Source organism: Podarcis raffonei, chromosome 10 (assembly GCF_027172205.1).
Source record: "Podarcis raffonei isolate rPodRaf1 chromosome 10, rPodRaf1.pri, whole genome shotgun sequence".
NCBI classification, from domain to species: domain Eukaryota; kingdom Metazoa; phylum Chordata; class Lepidosauria; order Squamata; family Lacertidae; genus Podarcis; species Podarcis raffonei.
The window spans coordinates 40,244,298-40,265,978 of NC_070611.1; the positions used below are offsets into that span (position 1 = coordinate 40,244,298).

Genomic DNA, 21,681 nt, shown 5'->3' on the forward strand with positions numbered 1-21,681 from the left:
AGCATCATAGAGTTGGAAAGAATCCCAAGGATCCTCTAGTGTAACCCCCATGCAATGCAGGGATCTCCACAGCACAAGGGAGACCTCAAAGGACCACACTTTGGCTGCAATTAATGCACAGCTTTGAGGACTTCATTTTCTGCCAGAGATCACAGTGGTTGTCAAGCTCTCTAATGGAAATGATAATCCGTGCATCAGTTGCTGATGAGGAGGCAGTTCAGTGGGACTCTCCTGCATTTAGGAAGCCCCCATCCCTTCTGCCCCACAGGAAGGTGCTTTAGTCTTCATGGCTAGCAGCCCAGAAAGAGTGGCCACAGCAAGAGAAGAAGAAAAAGGCATTTACAAATGCACATAAATCATTCAGGGACTTCTTAATACTTAAAACAGTGAGGCAGAGCTATGTGATAAGAAGATTGTACCATCAGAGAAATGCACTAACAAATCAATCCTGAGACCCTATCTGCCTGCGGACTGTCTCGCCAGAGTGGGGCATGCTCTGGTTATCTCCTGCTTGGACTACTGCAATGCACTCTACGTGGGGCTACCTTTGAAGGTGACTCGGAAACTACAACTAATCCAAAATGCAGCAGCTAGACTGGTGACTGGGGGCGGCCGCCGAGACCATATAACACCGGTCTTGAAAGACCTACATTGGCTCCCAGTACGTTTCTGAGCACAATTCAAAGTGTTGGTGCTGACCTTTAAAGCCCTAAACGGCCTCAGTCCAGTATACCTGAAGGAGCGTCTCCACCCCCATCATTCTGCCTGGACGCTGAGGTCCAGCGCCGAGGGCTTTCTGGCGGTTCCCTCATTGCGAGAAGCAAAGCTACAGGGAACCAGGCAGAGGGCCTTCTCGGTCGTGGCGCCCGCCCTGTGGAACGCCCTTCCAGCAGATGTCAAAGCGATAAACAACTACCTGACATTCAGAAGACATCTTAAGGCAGCCCTGTTCAGGGAAGTTTTTAACGTGTGATATTTTACTGTATTTTTGGTTTCTATGGAAGCCGCCCAGAGTGGCTGGAGAGGCCCAGCCAGATGGGCGGGGTATAAATAAATAATAATAATAATTATTATTATTATTATTATTATTATTATTATTATTATTATTATCCTAAATCTCTGGCCATGCTCTTTTTACCGCAGCTGGTGCTCACAAGGAATAAATTGTTTTTATTCCAGCAGTGTGTGTTTTGAGAAAGGTGATGCTATCAGTATGATAAAAATTACTGGATACAACTTGTCTAGAGCTGCTGCAGTTTTCTGACTCAGCTTTGGAGGAGAAATAAACTCCAAAAAAAGAGAATCCTCTCAAAATAACCTCCCCATTTCCCCTTCTGCCCACTACAAAAATTCTATGACCGATACAGCGAGAAAAATCCTTGTAAGACAGTGGCAATTGGCAATTATACCAGCTGTCAAAAGCTCCCTTCAGACATAGCACTAAGCCATGGCCTAGTATTTTGAGAACAAGCCTAGCTTCCACATACATGTACATGCATCCTGTCCCTTCTCCAGGGTGACTGTGAGGAGTTCAGAAGCTTAGTGTGTTGTGCATATCATAAACCGTGGTTAAGTGTGGCTAATGAAAACAAGCCAGTTTATAAACTATGGTTTGAAGTTGGCTGGTTTTCACTAACTATAGTAGTTTCTCTGGTTTCAGACAACATGGCAAGTTCCAGTTTTTGTTTTGTTTTGTTGTTTTTAATGGAAGTGTGCCAGCTTATGAGGGGGACATGAGCCAGGGGCAGTGGGTAGCCTAGTTCACATAACATTGCACATAATGGTTTAACGTTCTATCTGGACCAACCCACAGAGTAGCTTTGTAAGTTGTAGGATGTTTCCATTATGACAAAGATAATGCCATACAAATGAATTAAGGGAGGTGTGATGGGATGGTGAGCTGCTTGTGCGTAAAATCCTAGTCCCTCAGAGTTTGGCTAAGTCCACAAACCTCTGTCTGTGACGGAGCTCCTTAAGCATGGCTCCATCAGTCGCTCGTTGAATCGGACAGTGGGCGTTTACGGAACTTCTTCCAGCATAAAAGCTCCTTAACGGAAACGCGTCTTCTGGACTCTCGGCGTGACAGTTTCCGGCGAGGAGTGGGTGTCCCTATAGGAGGTCCTGAAGCCTCCCCACTGTTCTCGCTTGAAGTATCTCTGAGCCCTCCCTCCGACTCACTTTCCCTTGGAACTCCACTTCTCCCCCTGCTGGTTCCCTCCTCAGCTGAATGGTCTCTCTCACCCTCCGTGAGCCCTTTCACCTCCTGCGCCTCAGATGGCAGTTCCCTGACAGGAGGGAACATGGAAAATTGAAAAGAGGAAAAACAAACCAATGCAGCTTTCTTGTACCAAGGCTAGTCCATCATTTGCACCAAATGTGTCACTCGTTATTTGTATTGTATCCTCTTTATTAGCCTCTCCATTAAATGGATAATGAAAATCAGGTGCCAATGTGAACCTGCATTTATCTCAGATATGTCCTCTGCTGAGCAATTAGGGTGACTTTTTGGTAATTAGTTTTGATCTGTGATTTGAGGTCTGTTGCATATGCGAAACAGTTTCAACAGGCAGTCATAGAAGCAGTTAAGTAGCATTGCAGCAGGAGCATATGGGTGAATTAATTCTCTGTGAGAAAACCTGGAATCAATACTATCAGCCAGAAACATGTTGTGTCCTGTATTTCTTTCATTATCTCCAAATTGTGCTTTATGAACCCTGTGTGGCGAGATGGGAGGTCTGGGGGGGGGGGGCGAAGGAGAATCATTCTGATGAGACAGGGAAGGAAGACAGAGAGAATTCTGCCAATATCTTTTTTTAAAGAGCAAGGAGCAATAGCTCCCTTTTTATCTTATGAATGTTGTTGGTAGGGATGAAAGACCTTGCTAGCCCCATAATGAATAAGATTTCAGCATATGTTTGGCAGAAGATGGGGGTGGGGTGGGGATCCTAGATAAAATACATATTTCAGTTCCTCTTCAGGCAGCAAAAAAATAAAACTTCCCAGAAGATGGCAAATGTTTGCCTTGAATTTATTTTATTTCAAAATAAAAATAAAATAGCTCCCACCACCCAAATTCAAAACAATCATTGAAGATCTCCTTCCTGTCAGCCTCTCCTCCATTGCTCTGAAGCTTCTGTGTGTCAATTCACATTTTGGGCTTGGGATGTGATTCCCAGTCAGCTGTAGCACTTTGGGATCCTTGTGAAACTCCTGTTATGCCTTTCAGGGTCAGCCTATTGCATTTTTCTGCCTGAGCAAATGATAAGATGGCTCTCATTCCATACAGAAGCCCACTAGCCTGCCAGTTGCATCATACCCAGCATGGTCAGAGTGTTAGACTAAGACAGGGTATCCCAAACTTGGGTCTCCGGCTGTTTTTGGACTACAATTTCCATCATCCATGACCACTGGTCCTGTTAGCTAAGGATGATGGGAGTTGTAGTCCAACAACAGCTGGAGACCCAAGTTTGGGAAACCCTGAACTAGGAGTTCAGGGTTCAAATCCCCAGTCAACCATAAAGCTCACTGAGTGATCTTGGGCTAGTTGCTGCCTCTCGGCTGAACCTACCTCACAGGGTAGGTAGTGAGGATAAAATGGGGAGTGTGGAAGAACCATATACATCACTTTGAACCCCTTGGAAAATTTTGCAGCAGCAGCAGTAGTAGTAATAATAATGTTCTGGTGCCACAGGCCTGTATCCCCCACCACACCAGAGGGAAGCAGATTAGCCGTGCAGAACAGGCCATGTGGCCCACAAAGCTTTGTACCCCAACACCTGAGGAGGACGCTTCATCCCTGCTGAATAATAGGGCCGGGTCAGATTACACAGCTATTTCCCACTCATTCCCTTAAGTGCCTTGGGATTCTACCTCTTAGCTCATGACTGGTGTTCTCACTAGACTTCACACTTGCAATCCACGGAGGTAGCAATAGTTGCTGAGGCCTGAGCCAAAGAAGCCACGTTTGTGTCCCTGCATGATGCAGAAGCCATTATCCATAAGGAAATACCAGGAAGGCTTTGCCAGGGAATATACACGCCCACACAAAAGTTGATTCAAACAGATCCTTCTTCCTTTCAAAACTAAGTTCTGGTTCTCATCTGCTTTTCTGTACTTTTCTGAAATCTGGCCATCATATGGTCCCGAGGAAAATATAGTGCAGGAAATGGCTTTTGAAATCAATTAACTACTAGGCCTGAAAACATTCAATATGCTTTCAAAGGGAAATCTCTCAATTTGCTAATCCCACAAAAGAACAAGAACTGGCTAACAAGCCCTTGTCTGTACTCATACGCTGCAACATTCTACTGTCCAGAATTGTTAATTGTACACATTTTATACTATGAAAGTCACAAGAGAACCAAGGATACCAAAACTATTGGGTTAATGCCTCAGTGTTTATACACTTTCCCTCTCCATGAAGCAGCACAGAATCCTAGGACTGGACCGGACAGAAAAGTAATCCACTTCCAAGCCTTTGGAAGGTGATCAGGGTTGTAATTTGGAGAACGGACACACCACTGTTTTTTTATGCTAGATCAACACTCCCCAAAGGGGAGTGTTGATCTAGCATTGTTTCTTACAGGAACAATGCCTACTTACCAGAAACAGGTAAGACAATATTCAGTGTGCAATCAATCAACTGTTTTTTGCAGGGGAAATGGTATAAGCAAAGGAATATAGAGATGAAAATAATTGATTCAACTCTAAACCATACAAAGCTAAAGAAATAATGAGCCACTGTCAAAATAGTAATTGTGCAGGGTATTTCATAACATGAAACTGTCTCATCCATTCAAATTGATGACCGGTTCAGGCTATAATTAGAAATCACACATGTTCTTTGTTGCACATGAATGTGCTGTGTGCTATGTTAATCTCTTTTGCTTTGCTTAACCACACAGTGACCAACTGATGTACAATCACAGAACAAAGAATGGTTGATTAAGCAGAAAATTCAAGAATCTAGTCTCCAAATTCTGTCTCCAATCCTATGCAATTTTGCTCATAATTACACCTCACTGTGTCTAATAGTGTTTAGCACCCAGTAATTGTGCATAGGATCGGAACCTTCGTCGCTCCCCACTTAACATATTTTTTCATCCATCCATCAAATTGAATTCATTAAATAGCTGTCTACTGCAGAATGGCTTTAGTCACTGAAATAATGATGAATGATCCATGCCAGTCATTTTCTTCTTCGTTGCTAATATTCAGAGCCATCAAGTGGGCTTTTGGTTAAGGCTTTGTGATGTTTTATAAAGGGACATGGTCATTCGCAGCTAATGAATGAGCATTGGAACAATGTGGAAAGATTGAAATGGTGAAGTGATAATTAAAAGTATCTGAGGGTGCTAGAGAAGAAGCAGACTTCAGGGCAGGAGACTGATCAGGAGTGTTTGTGCGTGTGTGTGTGTGTGTGTGTGTGTGTGCGCGCGTGTGTGTGCGTGCATGTGTGCTTTCAAAACCTCTGAGTCATTCTCTGTCTTAATATTTTTTTAGTGAGCAAATGTCAGTGGAACACAGCATTTCAAAACTTACTAGTGCCTTTTGCCACTCATAAATAACAGCCTGCTATTACAAGGTAGTTATTTAGGACTGCGGGCAGCAAGGGCAGATGAGAAAGTTCTGTAATTGAAGGGCATAGATCACTCTGCATGAAGCAAATAAGCTGCCCCTGATGTGCTCTTCTCCTTAATGAAAGCCTGTCGTCTGCGTCTTGAGAAAGGCATGTGCTCTCCTGTAAGGATAAAAAGGAAGAGCCAATGTCCCCAGGAGGCATCAAAGTACAGTTAAAGCAGTTTCCCAAACTTGGGTCTCCAGCTGTCGTTGGACTACAACTCCCATCATCCCTGACCACTGATCCTACTAGATAGGGTTGACTTTTATTGGTGCACACCCCCTGTCAATCACCTGGTGGTGACATGGGGTCAGGCGAGCCATTTCCCATTTGCAGTGTGATCTGAATTCAAGTCACACTGCATTCCTGATACTTCGGTGTATAGCTGATCCCAGCAGGGACCAACTGATCAGAGCAATTGTCATACACATGCCCCACACTTTTGGCAGGGATTAGTTCCTGAGTGGAACCAATCTTTGCCAGGCTTGCATTTGGTGCCAAATTTAAAGGCACTGGATAAAACCACAGTTTGCCAAAGAACGATCAGGAATGCACCCTAAGGCTCCTACCTGTTCCATCTTCACCTGTCTGACACCTGATGGCATATATGGTATCAGGTGTGGGATGAGTGGGCACGGCTTGGGCTGGCTAGACCCAATTAGGCACATGGTTCAGAACCTGCTCACTGCTGAGGAAAGGGAAATGGTTTTCACCCCAAAATGTTAGCTTCCTCGTGCAAGCTAAAGTAGAAGCTTCATAACAGAAAACATTAAGAAGGGTATTTGAGGAACTGATGTGAGTGAGTTTGCCTGCACTTATGGTTGCTTGGTTACTTGGTGACACATGCCCATTTCTCACCAACAGCACTTCTTTCTTCTCCTTGGGTGTCAGGCTTTAGATTTATTAATACCCAGTCCTTCCTCGTTCCCTGCAGCCTTGATTGCCTTTATCTCCCCAGGACAATCTGCAAGTTGTTCCTGCCATCCTTGGTCATGCTGGCTCTTCAGTTTAGATAAGACCTTCAGATAGTTTCACGGCTGAATCTGACACATAAACAACTGCGTGGGATGTTAGAAGCACTGGAGCATGAGATAACGAAAGCCCTTTTTATGCTTCTGATGTTAGTGCTTTGCCATGATCAATGAGAATTTGAAGATGGAGAATGGAATCCTTGTTTGGATCACATGACCATTTTGTATTCCTAAACAAAGAGAGAGTATGCAGTCTCTTATTGACAGCCATGGCATCATAGGCCCTCCCTTGCTTCCTGCACCTGTCTTGATGTTTGAGGGGGTGTGAGAATGGGGGGGGCATCATAATAATCCATGGTGGCTCCAGGGTCACCCATATTTGAGACAGCATGGTGGCTCCAGGGTCACTGCCAGATTTGAGACAGCAAGAAGCACACACACACACACACACACACACACCCCTACCTATTACTTTTGGAAAGTTAATTTCTCACAACTTGAAATCCTGTTCAGCTCACAGTATTGGAGCCAAATTCTGTGTTCAGAAACACCATGTGGTCCACCTACCTACCTACCACATTTATATCCCATCTATCCTCCAGGGAGCTCATGGTGGCATATATGGTTCTCTTCTTCCCCAGTGTATCCTCACAACAACCCTGTGAGGTATGTTAGGATAAGAGATGGTGACTGGTCCAAGGTCACCCAGTGATGGCCGAACAAAGGATTGAACCTTGTTCTTTCAGGTTCCAGTCCAATGCAAAAACCACTACGCTGAACACCACCATTTCAGAAAGCAAGTGGGGAACTGACTAGTAGAATGTTGTATGTTAAAAGCAAGTCTGTGGAAACCATAGCAGAGAGAAAAATATAGCACAGGCTTCTCTGTGATTTGCTATATACAGTATGAACAGTATTCCATATATGTAAAATACAATCTTGCTTTAGGCACTGTTTGCTTAAAATCAGAATAGCTGTGCCATTCCAACAATTCTAGGCATGTAGCTCAGCTTGTTTGATTTCATCATAAACTCTCTTTCAAGTTATTGTGCTTGAGCTCTTTGCCTAAATGTTCTGGAATAGTGAACAATTTAATACTGAGCATATCTAATTGCATTTCAGCAGCATTAATACTTCTGGCATAGACCAAGCCAAGTCAGAGAAATCCTAGAGTCGAAACAGGTCATTTTCTTGCCTGAAGGACTTCCTGACTTTTGCCTGTTTTCCGTGAGATCATGACTGTGATCTAAATGCTGCTTCAGTCTGTGAATTGAATTTTCTTTTAATTTGAACATCTCTTATATTCATTTGTGGTTTCTTTGCCTTCATCAATCAATCCATTAGCCCAAGTAACTTCCTCTGCTTCCAGAAGATATCCCTGGATTATGTCATGATTCAATTCCCCACTGTCCTCACCAAGCTAATGTGTTTTCGCATGTGAGAAGGATCGCTTACACAGAGGAGTGAGATTCGGCCAGGAAGATATGACTTCCATCTGCCATAAGCCTGATTCCATTTGCAGAAATCAATCTCCTGCTGGATGGTTTTGAAGCCACGGTGCATGTGATAGCCAGGGCAATGGAGAGTGCAGTGATTTTCTGTCAGGATAAAAAGGGAGAGCAAATTTCTCCCTGCTATCAGAAAGCCAAGGTGACTTTCCTTTTTGGTTGCACAAAATCCAATGTGGGGGAACAGAGGAAGCCAAGTTCCAAAAGACGGACTGAACCCAATAGAAACTTTGATTAGCTTTTCATTTAAAAAAACCTGAGGGTCGCAGGAGTATGTGACTCTTGCTCCTGTTCCTACTTTCTGACTGAACAATAAAGAGTTGAACATTTACTGTGTGCTTTGGAAAGTTTTTTGTTTGCTTTGTATTTAGACACTACTTAAGATATCATAACCAATTTTTTCATTATGGTGCCTTCGATTAAGGCACAGGTTTCCATCTATGTTTGGATAGAAGTGGATGCCATTTTGATGCAAGATGGCAAAAATTTGCAATTTTTTTGCAGTGTTAACATATCTTCAATGTATACTCCGCTCCACCCCCCCTCCCTTCAGCATGTATCCATTCCCTATTAATTGACTATCTGATGCTCTTAAGGTTTTAAGAAAACTCATTCCGAATAACTAAAGCCAGTGCTTTTTTTCTGGGGGGACGCAGGGGGTACGCATACCCCTAAACATTTTGTGAAACTAAGTTTGGCCTCATTAAGGGGCAATATTTCAATATGAGTAGGAAAATGAGAGTACTCCTAAACATGTTTATAAGAAAAAAAGCACTGACTTAAACATTTAACATGCTTCAGCTTCACACTCAAAAGGTGAGTTATTTTTTTAAAACACAAGCCTCTGTGGTCAGCAATATATCTTTTATAACGTTATTCATTGCTTTTTTCTAAAAATTCATGGTTTTTGGAAGACCAGGAGTGAAACAAATGGAAATGGAAAACGAAATTGAATAGATGGAACCTCATTAAGCACAAAATTACTCAACAAAACCCATCCTGAATCAATTAATCACAGTGTATCATTACTTTAATTTTCTGATACTGCTACAATCAAAAGAGCAGCCATTTGCATAGCTTTTTATATTAATAAATGCAAGTACATTTGTTTATAGCTATTGAAATACATAATTTTAGACACATTAATTAAATCCATTCAGCCTTCCTCTGCAAGCATTAAACTGAAAACTAAAGCAGCCAAAATTGGGCGAGCACAACAACAAAACCCATTTTGCTCATCATCCTTTTAATTCCCTTGCTTTTGAAAGAGAATGCTGAAGACAGGAAAGATGGAGGTGGGTAGACGCATTACGCAGAAGAGCAACAGTTTTAGGAATGAACATTCATGCTTTGAAATGGAACTCAGCAGTACATGAACTATGGAAGCCACAGAGTGACTGGGGAAACCCAGCCAGATGGGTGGGGTATAAATAATTTATCATTATCATTATATCACATGGTCATATAACACTGGAAAACAATTAAGATACTAGGGGCAATCTCACTGGATTCCTTCTGTTTCTTCTCACAAACAACAAAAACAAAGGCTCTCCTCCCTTTCTCCTGTGCTTGCTTCATCAGTGGAGGAAGACACTGTGTCCACCACCAACTATGGATGAACTGATCTTGTGCTATACCCTGCATTGCCACACCAACCACACATGGGCAGAGACAGATGGGCTTTATAATTCTCACCCAACAATGGCCCCTTCATTCTGCTCATGGTGTCCACCCAACTGGGATGAATGTGAGGTGATTGCTGCTATTGAGGGCATAGTACAATTCCCTCCCCCCGCTGGATGTATAGATCGGGGTGAGGAGCCTCCAGCCTGTGGACCTAAATAGGTCACCTGACTACTTTGGCCAAGCCACATGCACCTGCTCGTCACCTGACATCATCAGGCGTGGGCAGGTAAAAGGGCAGCCGGGCTGAGTCCAAAGGGGCTTCTGAAGAACCGACAATTGTCTGATATTCAAGAGGCTCTACACTTCGGCTTTCAGAAGTTTTGCACACCTGACTTCTGAACTGCTGAAGCTGGTTGATCTGTGGGACCTCAAAGAACAGTGCAGGTTTATTTGTGAGCCTCTTGCAAAGAGCTCAGGATGTCACTTGGAAGTGTCAATGATCAGCTAATTGCCAGCTCTTCAAACCACAGTGTGCAACAATGGAGTTCTGCACAGCACTTTGACTTCTCAACAATCAGATGCTCTCTCCCCAAGGTTTCATGCCTCTGCCTAGAGCGTTCTCCTGGAAACAGCTGCCCTAGGAAAGCTCTCAGAACTGGTGGGTGGGAGCCAGACAGGTGGAAACAGCCATCCCTTGCAAGCAGAGTGAGTGACAAGAACCTGGTTCAGACGTTGGAATATACACAGAAGGGTGTAAAAATATGGAGTTAAGCCTTGTCGTGTGCTGCTTCTGCAAAGGGGACATGTAAAGGCTCATACACGATACCAGAGTCCTCGCAAGCATGGGCCTCAGCCACACATTCAAACCTACACATGTAGTTCATGCACACCGAGAGGCAGTGCAGATGAGCAAACAATGCAGCACTTCAAAAGGACTCACGGAAATTTTGGCATCTGGTTGCCCAAGACACAAATGGGCTGGGCTACTCATTAGAAGCATCTGTCCAAGGAAAGGATTGGGTGACATATTTTACAGGAATATATGGCCCCTGTCCTGACTCACCCCTGCAAGTTTACTATACTCAGTTATTAGAACTGCCAGAATGGCCAGACGTCATGCCCAATCAGATTAAGAGGCTAATCGCAAGCCAACTAGCTAATAAAGCTCCAGGAGAAGACATGATCCCAATGGAGATCTATAAGATGAGCAAACGTGCAGGCAGCCACCAAGCTTGCAGATATGATTCCTCCTCCCCAGTGCGTTTGTTGTTTGCATGTTCAGACACATGCGGCTTAGTTTATTTGCTCCATGCAACAAGATGATTCAAGCAACAAAGTGATTCATTTTGCTTAATTTAAGGAGTTCAAAACAGGACATATGCATACATATTGCTAATCATGATCAGGTATAAAAGAAGTATACAATATATTCCAGACAACTGATTGATTGAATTTTAAAGTTTTGATTCCCACAAACTTTAAAGCACTTTATAATTTGGAATTGAAAAACATGTGCCTACATCAGGTCTTTTAGCGTTTGCTCTATATGAAGTATTGTGAAACTGTGGCGATTGCCCATTAAAAACATTGGTAAACAGTCTAATACTCTCATAGCAGCTTCTCATAAACTGTCATGTTTCTCTTGTTGTGTATATTCATGCAAGTTTAGGATGATAATTCAAACATTAATATTTATTTTAAAAGGTTGTGCACAGAAATTCTCAAGGATCATATTTTATAGTTGGATCTTAGTTGTCCTTTTCCTCTTATGGGGGAGCAGCTGCAGAGCATTGATTAAATGGGGTATGTACATGTGTCTATGCAGTGTCTGTATTAACTCTGCACTATGTGATCTCCATCCTATTTTGGCTTCAAACCAAAAATGTTTACAGGGGGAATGTTTTCATATCATGAAAGAAAATCATAGCGGGGAAAATTTCTGCCTCAAATATATTCAGTTGTGCATGTTGTATTCTGTGGTGCTGTGCAATTTATAGTGTTTAGAGCTGTCTCCATCTGAATGGGAAATATTGGGTCTTGTTATCATAAAGACTACTGCAGAGTGTTCCCAGGAGTTTGACTCTCCCACATTCAAGAGCATGTGTATCTTCTGGAAATGTGCATAAATCAGAAGAGCCCTAAAGAGTGGGTGGCGCTGAAGAGCAACATGGTTTGTTGTTGTTTTTTACTGAGGCAGAAAAAGGACAATCAGCCCATGTGGGCATAAAAGTAGTATGCAAAATGGACACAGGATACTGGAAAAACTCCATCTTCTTTAGCTCTGAACTGTCTTGAGCTCTGAACTGTGGCTGCGTGAAACTGAAAAACAGATTCATGGGTGCTCTATAGCAATCATTAACTGTAAGAGTTCAGATTCAACGGATTAATTTGTGTTGAATGTTTGCAAATGCATATAATTATATAACATGCGTGGATCTGGGTTTCTTATATTGATGGTCTGGCTTTTGGACCCAAATGCTATCAAAGGGAACAATTCCATTCCAAAGGTTCAGGGCACAATCCCCCAAAGGTCCCTGCAAAGGCATCCTGTGGTATTCAGAATATTTCTCCCTCTGAGGGCTTCTCCACACTTCTGCTGCTTCCATGTCTGAGCAATTTTCCACTTGCCCCATGCTTTCTAGGCATAAGTCTGAGCAGTTTTGTCTTTGCCCCACTGCTTTCCCCCAGAAAACTCTTTAGCATTGGACCGGAGAAAATCCTCAGAAAACCCGACTGGCGTTTGCTCTGATCCAGCAGTAAGCAGCAGGTTTTCCGGGGGAAGGTGATGGGGCAAGCAGGAGTGTGGAGGTGCCCTGAGCAGAGTAGGAAGGCTACTCTCAGAGGAGGAGATCCATCCTTAGAAGCATACCCTTTTAGCCAGCATTGAAATTACTGGTCCTGGTGCTCCCCAAACTCTGGACCAATCCCCTGGTGTAGAACAGAAAGTGCCTCCTAGAGTGACTGGGGAAACCCAGTTAGATGGGTGGGATAATAATAAAATTATTATTGGTATTAGTATTGGTATTGTCCTGGAGAAAACCTCCTTAAAAGCGAATGCAGGGAGAGGCCAAAAGCAGGGAAAGAAAAGATGAAAATCCACTCTCCTTTCATCTTCTACCCTGCTAATGACAGAATGGCAGTGCTTGGGTATAGTTCCCTCTGATCTAGTAATATTGCTCTGCCTTCCATTTTGAAATGCATGATTGTGGTATATGCATCTGCATGCACACACACATGCATATATAGCCTTATTTTCACTTATTTATTGAATATTTTATTAAATTTATATCTTTCTCTTCCTCCCAATGAAGCCAAGGGCAGCAACATTTACTGGAATATTTAATCAAATAAAGCCAAGAAGGTTGCAGGTTGTCAAAATATTATCCTTATTATGGTCAAGTTCATTCTTCGTTCAAATAAAAGTATGTCCATCCAGCAATCTGCGATGCAGTAATGTGAAACCATTCCCTGTTTCCTTTTTTTTAAAAAAAAAATAGTACTCTTCTCGGAAAAGAAAAAAACCCACTGTGATAGCCAGGGCATTAAACCGCAATCAAGATATGCAAATACATCCCTAAATGTGATTTGCTTGGAAAGAGAAATTAATCTAAGCGTTGTCAAATAAACAGTGTGAAATATAGATAATTAAACACCAAATTAGCAGTTGTAGCCTCACGAGAAGGTTATGCAACTTAAAAGGTTCCCCATCTCGAGGCAGAATGTGGCCACCTAATATCAAAACACTGAGTGATGCACAACCCAGGCGAGCATCTCAAAACAACAGACTTAGTCAACCTTTGTAAGTTATTTTCCAAGAGTGTCAATAATATGAACAATATGCTGATAGGGTACGTTGCTCTGTTTGTCTATACAGATCATTGGGTTATTGCACAATATGAGATGCTGGAATGCAAACAGATTGACTTCAGTGCCAGACTAGGCTAATTCATACTGAGATGCTGAAACCATACATCCAAATAACACAGAAAAGTAGGTAGAATTAGCACAAAGACAGCTATCCCAATGTGCAGCACAAGAAATTGTTCCAATAATGCAGTAAGGTAGTACATTATGTAGTATTATGTAGTGGCAGAGAAAATATGGGAAGTTTTTCTTGGCAAAAACAGTCTTGCTCGCCAAATGGCGCACATGGGTCGCAGGATCCCTACAGCTTGGCCACACAGAGCTACACAGAGCCATGACTTTCTAGAGCAATAACCTGATGCCAGAATGATCTTAGGTGGCCCATTTTTGCTTAGCACTGTGTACAGAAGCCCCAACCATCAGTGGTAGACTTTGGTACCTCAAATTTCAGTAGCACACTACGATGCCAAAATCTGGTGTCCCCTTTGCCTCTCTCCTTCCGTTGGACTTCATAAGTGCAGCACCTGCTGCAGGATCCCAGAAGCTCCGCATCCAAACCGGTCAAAGCTCAATGGACCACATTTTACAAGCTTGCATAGCACACTGCACAGTGCTTTGCTAGCCCCAACATCATTGTGAAGTCAGGTGACTGGCGGGCAACTCCATCCACCCATCAAACTTGGCCCACAGGGTTTAAGGAAGATCAGACTCCAATTCACTGGTTGGATCCAGTTCCTCATGCCCAATATAGCCAATCAAGCATGATGTTGTTTCTTAAATTAATACACCTGATGTGTTTGTGTATATTCATATATTTATCTGCCAAGTTGAAATGCCACATGGAGTCTAACTTCAAGTTGGGTATTGCAGTGTAAATTAAAAAATAAGAACATAGCAACAAACATTTGCTCCAGAGGGAGAGAGAAATCACTGATGTGAAAATGCAAACAGTTGATCCAGTGCTAATTATTGCCTTTATATAACAGTTTGTTGTGCTTCTGTTGAAGGTGTTTCTGAATAAAACAAGATATGATAATGACACCAGGGATCGGGTCCCCCGTAGGGATAGCAACATTACCCAGTAATATTGACAGCATGTTCTGTTACCATTACTAAGGAAGATAATACCTATCAAAACTTATGAGTAACATGTCAAAAGACATGACTCCCTTCAGGGGAAATTTTTAATTAAGAGAAAAATATTGGATAGCTTTGAAATCCTGCGATGGGCAACCTTTGCTCCCTTACTACTTTCCTTCAGTCATGTTTAATATAAATATGGCAATTAGACACCCTTATAAACAAATGTCAGGAGTATCCTACCTGCTAGTGGTTGACTGCAGTGCTGTCCTTTAGGGACTCCAGCCCACAAAAGGACACATGGACCTTCTGTCTCTGAGCCCAAACTGGTTGCGTATGTCCCTTCCCCTCCAAGGCCTGCCACATTCTAGAACAAAACAGAACAAAAAACACCATCAAAATACATTTTGGTAAATGTCAGAAACTCTGTGAATGTTGGCATTTCCTGATAATTCCAACATTTCAGGAAACCAGTAGGACATGCTGACTTTTACTGCAAAATTTCTCTGCCGTACCAAATGCCTTTTGCTAATGTTCAACTTCTACTCCAAAATCAAATGATGACATTTTGTGTGGTCATTGGGTTATGTCCAAAACACACCTTATGACACAAGCTTTTCTGACTGTGTTGCACGCCTCTAGCAACCCTTTTACTCAGCTAGTCCCAGTCTTAAGATTAAAGCAACACCAAGAAAAGGGATGTTTCACAAATGAGACATGCAGGAAAACATTGCTCCTGTTCAGGGTTTCATACACATTGTAAATTTTAGTTGCAGAGTCTAAACCCCATGCAAAACCTTACAAATTACTGTGTTGCTGAAATGTTTTGGAGCAGAAAGGTTAAGCCAGTTTGAGCTTTAGATGAGAGGTGCTTCCTTCTGCTTCCTAAGGAATATTTCGCAGTGAGCCGGGAGAGGGGAGGGGGCTTGGGAAGAAGGGAGAGAATTGGCATCACTCTGAGAAGGTCATCTAAATAAATCATCACTAATGAGGCATCTGCCATTTAAAATAAAGCATCATTGCCTTGTCGCTGTGCAATTTCTTACTAAATTAGTTTCCACATATGGCATCAGGTCCAATCTTTTCCTGCCATCGTTGATGCTTTGCGATCACAAAACAGGGCTATCTATGGAAACAAGGCTGTGGGCATCAGTAAACAGATAAGGGCTGTGTCTCAATAGAAAGCATTTGGGAAAGCTCGCCTCTCTCTGCATTCTCCCCATCCCTCCTGACTCCCTTCCATATAAATATGCAATCAGCTGCACTCCCACCCTCACCTCCCCAGGGTGCAGAGAGCGTGTATTTGCTACTACTGCTTTGTCACACTTAGGAAGTGAGAGGGGCTTGGACTGATTACAGGGCTCCCTGCTTCTTTTGATGTCGTGGGTCAAGTAGGAAGAAATTAATGCAGCCCCAGGGACACTCTTACTCTCCTGGTCAATTGCCCCTTATTCTGCCATATTTCGCCAGGAGTACAAAACTAAATTCTCTACAAACATCAGAACAGGGAGGAATGAAAATTTGTTGTATGTAATTCTTTCTCTCTTTTTTTAACAGAGGCATGATTTAGGGGTCATTTTGCTTTGGCTCTGCATTACACAATTTTTAAAACACACACAGAGAGAGGGGGGGTGACACAGCTGAACTCTAAACACAGGCTAAGTAATAACAAAGTGGCTTTTTTTATTACCTAATACGACATAGATTCCCCTAGGAATAGGTGTGTGGCCTCCAGGAACTCAGCAAACTTAGGGTAAATATGCCTCACTGCTGTGTGGTTCAGAGATCCTTGTTATCAGTGTAAAAAAGAAAAATGAAAAACGTCAGGGGCTTTGAATTAAATGATTGTTTAGGCATGTCTATCCAGGCATGCAGAAGTTGGCGTGTTTTAATCTCTTTCACTATTCATTTTAATTATTTTTAAATATTTTAGTTGTTTTAAACTGTTTTTATTGATCATTTTAATACTTGTTATAAACTGCTCACAGGCTTTACTACCATCAAGTGCCATGTAAATTTTGATAGATAACAAAAATACCAATTTCCAGTTTCTATCAGATCCCACTCATCCTTAAATTCCCTAACCTGGCCCCACCCTTGAAGCTTTTAAGACAGGGACACTCAATGCATTGCCACCCAGGTGTTATTAAGAGTCCAACTCCCATCAGCTTCAGCCAGCCTAGTTAATGGCCAGTAGTTGTAGTCCACCAGCATTGAAAGAGCTTGCTATGGTGTGCTCCACCCAGTCTATAATTGGGAATGTGGCATAAATAGCTTATTCCACAGTCCCTGTCTTTTGTGGGCATGAGAATGCAGCCATCATTATCCCAGTACATAGATCTGGAGTTTTGGAGACTGCTGTAGCCTACTGCTAGGGCTATTTGATTTCTCTGCTCTCTGGCTCATAGCAGCCTTCACTGAAGGTTCTGTGGGAAGTATTGATGCTGACAAACCTTTGTAGATACAATTACATGGATGGTCCCAGCCAATCAGGGATTATGTAGTGAATAGCACAAAGCCACAATGCTACCGTATGTAGCCATTTTTTTCTGCCGTATGACATCATTGCAAATAAACAAAAGCAACTGAGAGAGAAGATAATCGCTGGGAATACTCCCAAATAGGAGGTGCTTTTTGACCATGACACAATTTCACAAAACACATTCAATTATTTCAACTCAGCCATTGATCTCCCCACCAGCAGCACCAATCAGGAAGGCATGTAAATGTATCACAGTATGCTCTCTGAATTAGACCACACCTGACTGATAAGTCTTTAGAGAACTACATCAGAGTTTGGAGGACAGTGTGTAGAGATGGAAGTGCCGGACATTAATCATATTCTTCCATGTGTCTTTTTTTCTGCCATGGGGGGCAATAGGGGGAAAAGGGGGGGGAAATAGCAGCATGACTGCCCCAACACTAGCTAATAACATTCTTCTCAAAGTCAATATAAATGTGAAACCAGCCATGCAATACTGGGATCTCATACTGGTCTTTAGAAGCATGCAGATCCCTTGAATATTAAAACCATGCCCTCCCCACAACAAGTCTCAATTTGATAAATTGCAGATTCACTATAGCTCAAAACAAATAAGCAAAATCAATACCTTACTTAATTTCAAGGTTGAAGAACTTTAGACATCACAGGATTGTGGAAATCCATGAAATATTGGGAAAGTGAAATCAAACGATGGTTTCATCTCTGCAAATTCAATGGTTTGGCCTGGTTTGAATAATTGCAAGCATTCAAGAACTGACATGTTACATTCCTGTAAATCATGTCTGTATGTGTGTGCTGTATTTATGATCAGCTAGAACTACAACTACGCAGCTGGATCTAACATTTCTTCCCATTTCCATCCTTTGTTAGCTTTTCATAAATGATCTCCAATGAAGAATAAATGTTGGGCAACGTGAATAAAGGTAAAAGTAATGTTGAGAAGTCCAGGGGAATGTATGACTTCTTCTGTTCTTACAGCAAATAATAATAATTAATTAAAATTCAGCAGGCATTGAAACTCATCTGCCACTGCCACTCCCTTTTGCAATAAGAGACTAATAACGCTTTTGCGGTTTGTATTTTTGTACTGGGGCTTTTGTTAAGACATTGTTTAGGAAATGCTTAGGAAAAGCACCACATATAAAAATATGAGATTCATATAGATCTATCAATCCTAGGTGCTATTTAGCTTATTTCCCCTTAATTGCAAAGTTTTTCATTTAAAAAAAAAATATTTTAAAGGTATCTCCTGCTTATTTCTCAAGGCAGCAGACAAAACAAATAAACATCATCCACATTTATGTGCCAACATAAAATCCTAATTTTGCTATTAAAAACCAAAAACAATGACTGTGAGTTGTATCCAGCATTACTCATACTCAGTAGACCCACTGAAATTAATGAACACAATTAATTTAGGACTATTAATTTCAACAGCTCTACTTTGAGCAAAACTTAGTCGGCTACAACCCACTCTCTGGGAATAGTAGTCGAAACAGAAAAGCCTTTTTTTCAAAGGGCAAGTTTTTGTTTGCCACCTAAAACAATGGTGTGTGTGATCTCAGCAGGAAAGACCTTGGACTGGAATGGGTGGAGCCAGAACAGAAAAAGCCCCCTAGCCTTTAGCTGCCTAGCTTCAAGTGGTTAAAGAATCTGGAGCACAGTGGTACCTTGGTTCTCAAACGCCTTGGTTCCCAAACTCAAAAAACACGGAAGTGTTCTGGTTTTTGAACGTTTTTCGGAAGCCGAACGTCCAATGTGGCTGTCAGCTATTGTTTCCAGGGTGCCTGCACCAATCAGAAGCTGCGCCTTAGTTTTTGAACATTTCGAAAGTCAAACGGACTTCCGGAACTGATTAAGTTTGGCGCTTTTGTTTTTGCTATTTATTTTGTGTTTTTGAGGCTTTTCCAGTTAATTTGTTTTTGTGAATGTGTGGAACTCAGTTTGGCTACTGATTGATTGATTGATTTGTGTGGCTAAAGAAATGGATAAAAGCCCCCCATCCAAACAATGACTATCATCAGTACAGGTAAGAAAAAATAATAATTTTTATTTTTCTCATCTACAATACTGTCTTATTTATCTTATAGTACAGTACAGTGATTATTGCTTTCATTCTATGGATCAATGTTCTCGTTAGATAGTAAAATTGATGTTAAATTTCTGTTTTAGGGGTTATTTTTAAAAGTCTGGAACGGATTAATCCCTGGTATTTCTATGGGAAAGTGCACCTTGGTTTGGGAATGCTTTGGTTTTGGAACAGAATTCCGGAACGGATTTTGTTTGAGAACCAAGGTACCACTGCCGTACCTTAGACAATGACAGCGGAGGACTTGTGGAGGAAAGTGGTCATTAAGATACCCAGGACCCTACCTATTTAAAGCTTCAAAGGTGAAGATTAGCACCTTGAATGGAATCAGAAAACAAGCTGTCTATAGATCAAACAATAATAATATGGTCAAAATGCTTCACTGTGGTCAACACACAGCATTTGTGTCAGTGGACGTTTCTGGACCCTTTTCAAGGGCAGCCCTATGTAGAACACACATTACAGGAGATTAATCTGGAAGTAATTACAAGACGAAAGACCATGACAAGGTCTGGGACAAGGTTTTGTAAATGGAAAAAGACACTCCTGCCTTGAAACTTTTTTGTTGTTGTTAAGCCTGGAGCCTATCCCTCTGGCTGTTCTCATGGGAAGGCTTTGTGATGTAACATCTTCTCAGGGACATTTCTGAAAGTGCTGCTGCCAGGCTGGGCAGCTGCAGTCCCTTGAGCTGCTGGCAAGCAGTCTGAGAAGCTCAAAGGAAGGAAAACAGCAGTGTAGGATACTGCCGTATGGCGAGTCAGACCATTGATCCATATAGCTCAGTATTGCCTGTGCTGACAGATGTTATCTCTCCAGGGTTTATAGCAGGAGACATTCCCAGTCCTTACCTGGGTATGCCAAGGATTGAACCTGCGAAACTTCAACACGCAGAGCACTGAGTCATGACTGTTCCTCAAGCAACAGAAACAATGAAAAACACTTGTAGTCTTATACAGCTATTGAGTAAGGTATACACCAAACCTTCATCTCCAAACCTTGCCATTTTTCTTTACATTCACCCATTTCACTCAGAAGGAGATGAAAAGGGGTTCCCATCTTTGTGGGGGGAACAAAGGACCCTCAGAATAAAGGGGCAGTTTTCAGTGTACCTTGGATCATTCAGACATGAGGAATATTGTGTTAGTTTTCCCAGTTATTATGCTAGTGCTTCTGTTCTATTTCCTAATGTTCCTTTCACACTGCAGTGCTGTTTGCACTGTGGAACGATGGCTTTTCCACTGATATACCGATCTCTCATGCTAAATATAAACCACACCAGTAGTGTGGTGTGACACAGAAATGAATGCCACCAGACAACATCGCTACTCCTCAGCCTTTCCACACATACATGCTTCTATTCCCCCAGTATTCACACATGAAAAATGGCAGGAAAGAACAATATTCTGGCACTCTGCCCCAAATTTCATCACTTTACTCCCACAATTTTCTGGGTTAACAGGGTTGCAAACAGATTTTTTTTCTTCTTCCTGGAAGTAATTAACACACCAATAAGTGCTAAACCTCCACTATATGCTGCTAGATTTCTGGAAGTGGCTCTTGGGGTCATGTTAAAGTTCAACTATAATGTGGAAATTAACAGTTAGAGAAATGAAATAAACTGACGTGCAAATGCAGCCCTTTACTTATTTCTGTTCAGAAATCTGGTCTTTTCTAGCCAGTCATGTTCTTTCTCTTCCTCCCTTCCTCTCGAGGTCTAGCATATATTGCTTCTTTCCTCAATTAATCAGCCAGATCACCCTATTCAGTCATGTGGGAGGATTTTAAATCTCAATTTCCTAAATGAAAAAAATATATAAGGGAAGGGGGGAAGCTTAACAGTTCATCCTTCTTAGCCAGAAAGCAACATTCAAGATGAGCTTCAGATGGCTTAGAATAATTACGGCCAGGCTTCAGTTTCACAAATGCTCAAATTACTCGGTTTATGTATCATTTAGATTAAAATATTGTCCAGAAGGTACTGAAGACACACCCCGATCCCCCTTCACATTTTAAGCCTTTATATGTGACCATTATGTGTCTAATATCTATTATTACATGTTGGGTGTGCTTATTAGAAGGGTTCAGTTCAACTTACTTGTCTTGAGCATACACTAGTAAACAAATGGGACTTGCAATAAAATGTTGACAGCGCAAAGTGCTCTGGATCAGGATGCCAGACTTTTTGCAGCGTACTGGCCAATTGACCAGTGGCAATTCAGAAGTGGGCAGGCTAGCAGGCTAGCTTAGGGGATGCAGCTTTGCCACACACAGTTCTGCCTTCCAACACCACACTGCTACCGTGCTGCTCACCCAGCATTCGCCACCTGAGGCAGCTGTCTCACTCGGCCTAACAGTAGGACCGGCCTGTTCCTATTAAAGGAATTTATCTGACCATCATGGTTGGGAAATTAACTTGGAGC

The 21,681-nt window shown here is 42.1% G+C and overlaps 1 long non-coding RNA gene across 1 annotated transcript; it reads left to right on the forward strand.

Moving 5' to 3' along the window:
* The first annotated feature begins 1,114 nt into the window (after positions 1 to 1,114).
* Positions 1,115 to 2,442, forward strand: LOC128422635 (uncharacterized). Its single transcript, XR_008332545.1, has 2 exons — positions 1,115 to 1,882; positions 2,296 to 2,442. It is a non-coding gene; the product is annotated as an uncharacterized LOC128422635 (long non-coding RNA).
* The last annotated feature ends 19,239 nt before the right edge of the window (positions 2,443 to 21,681 follow it).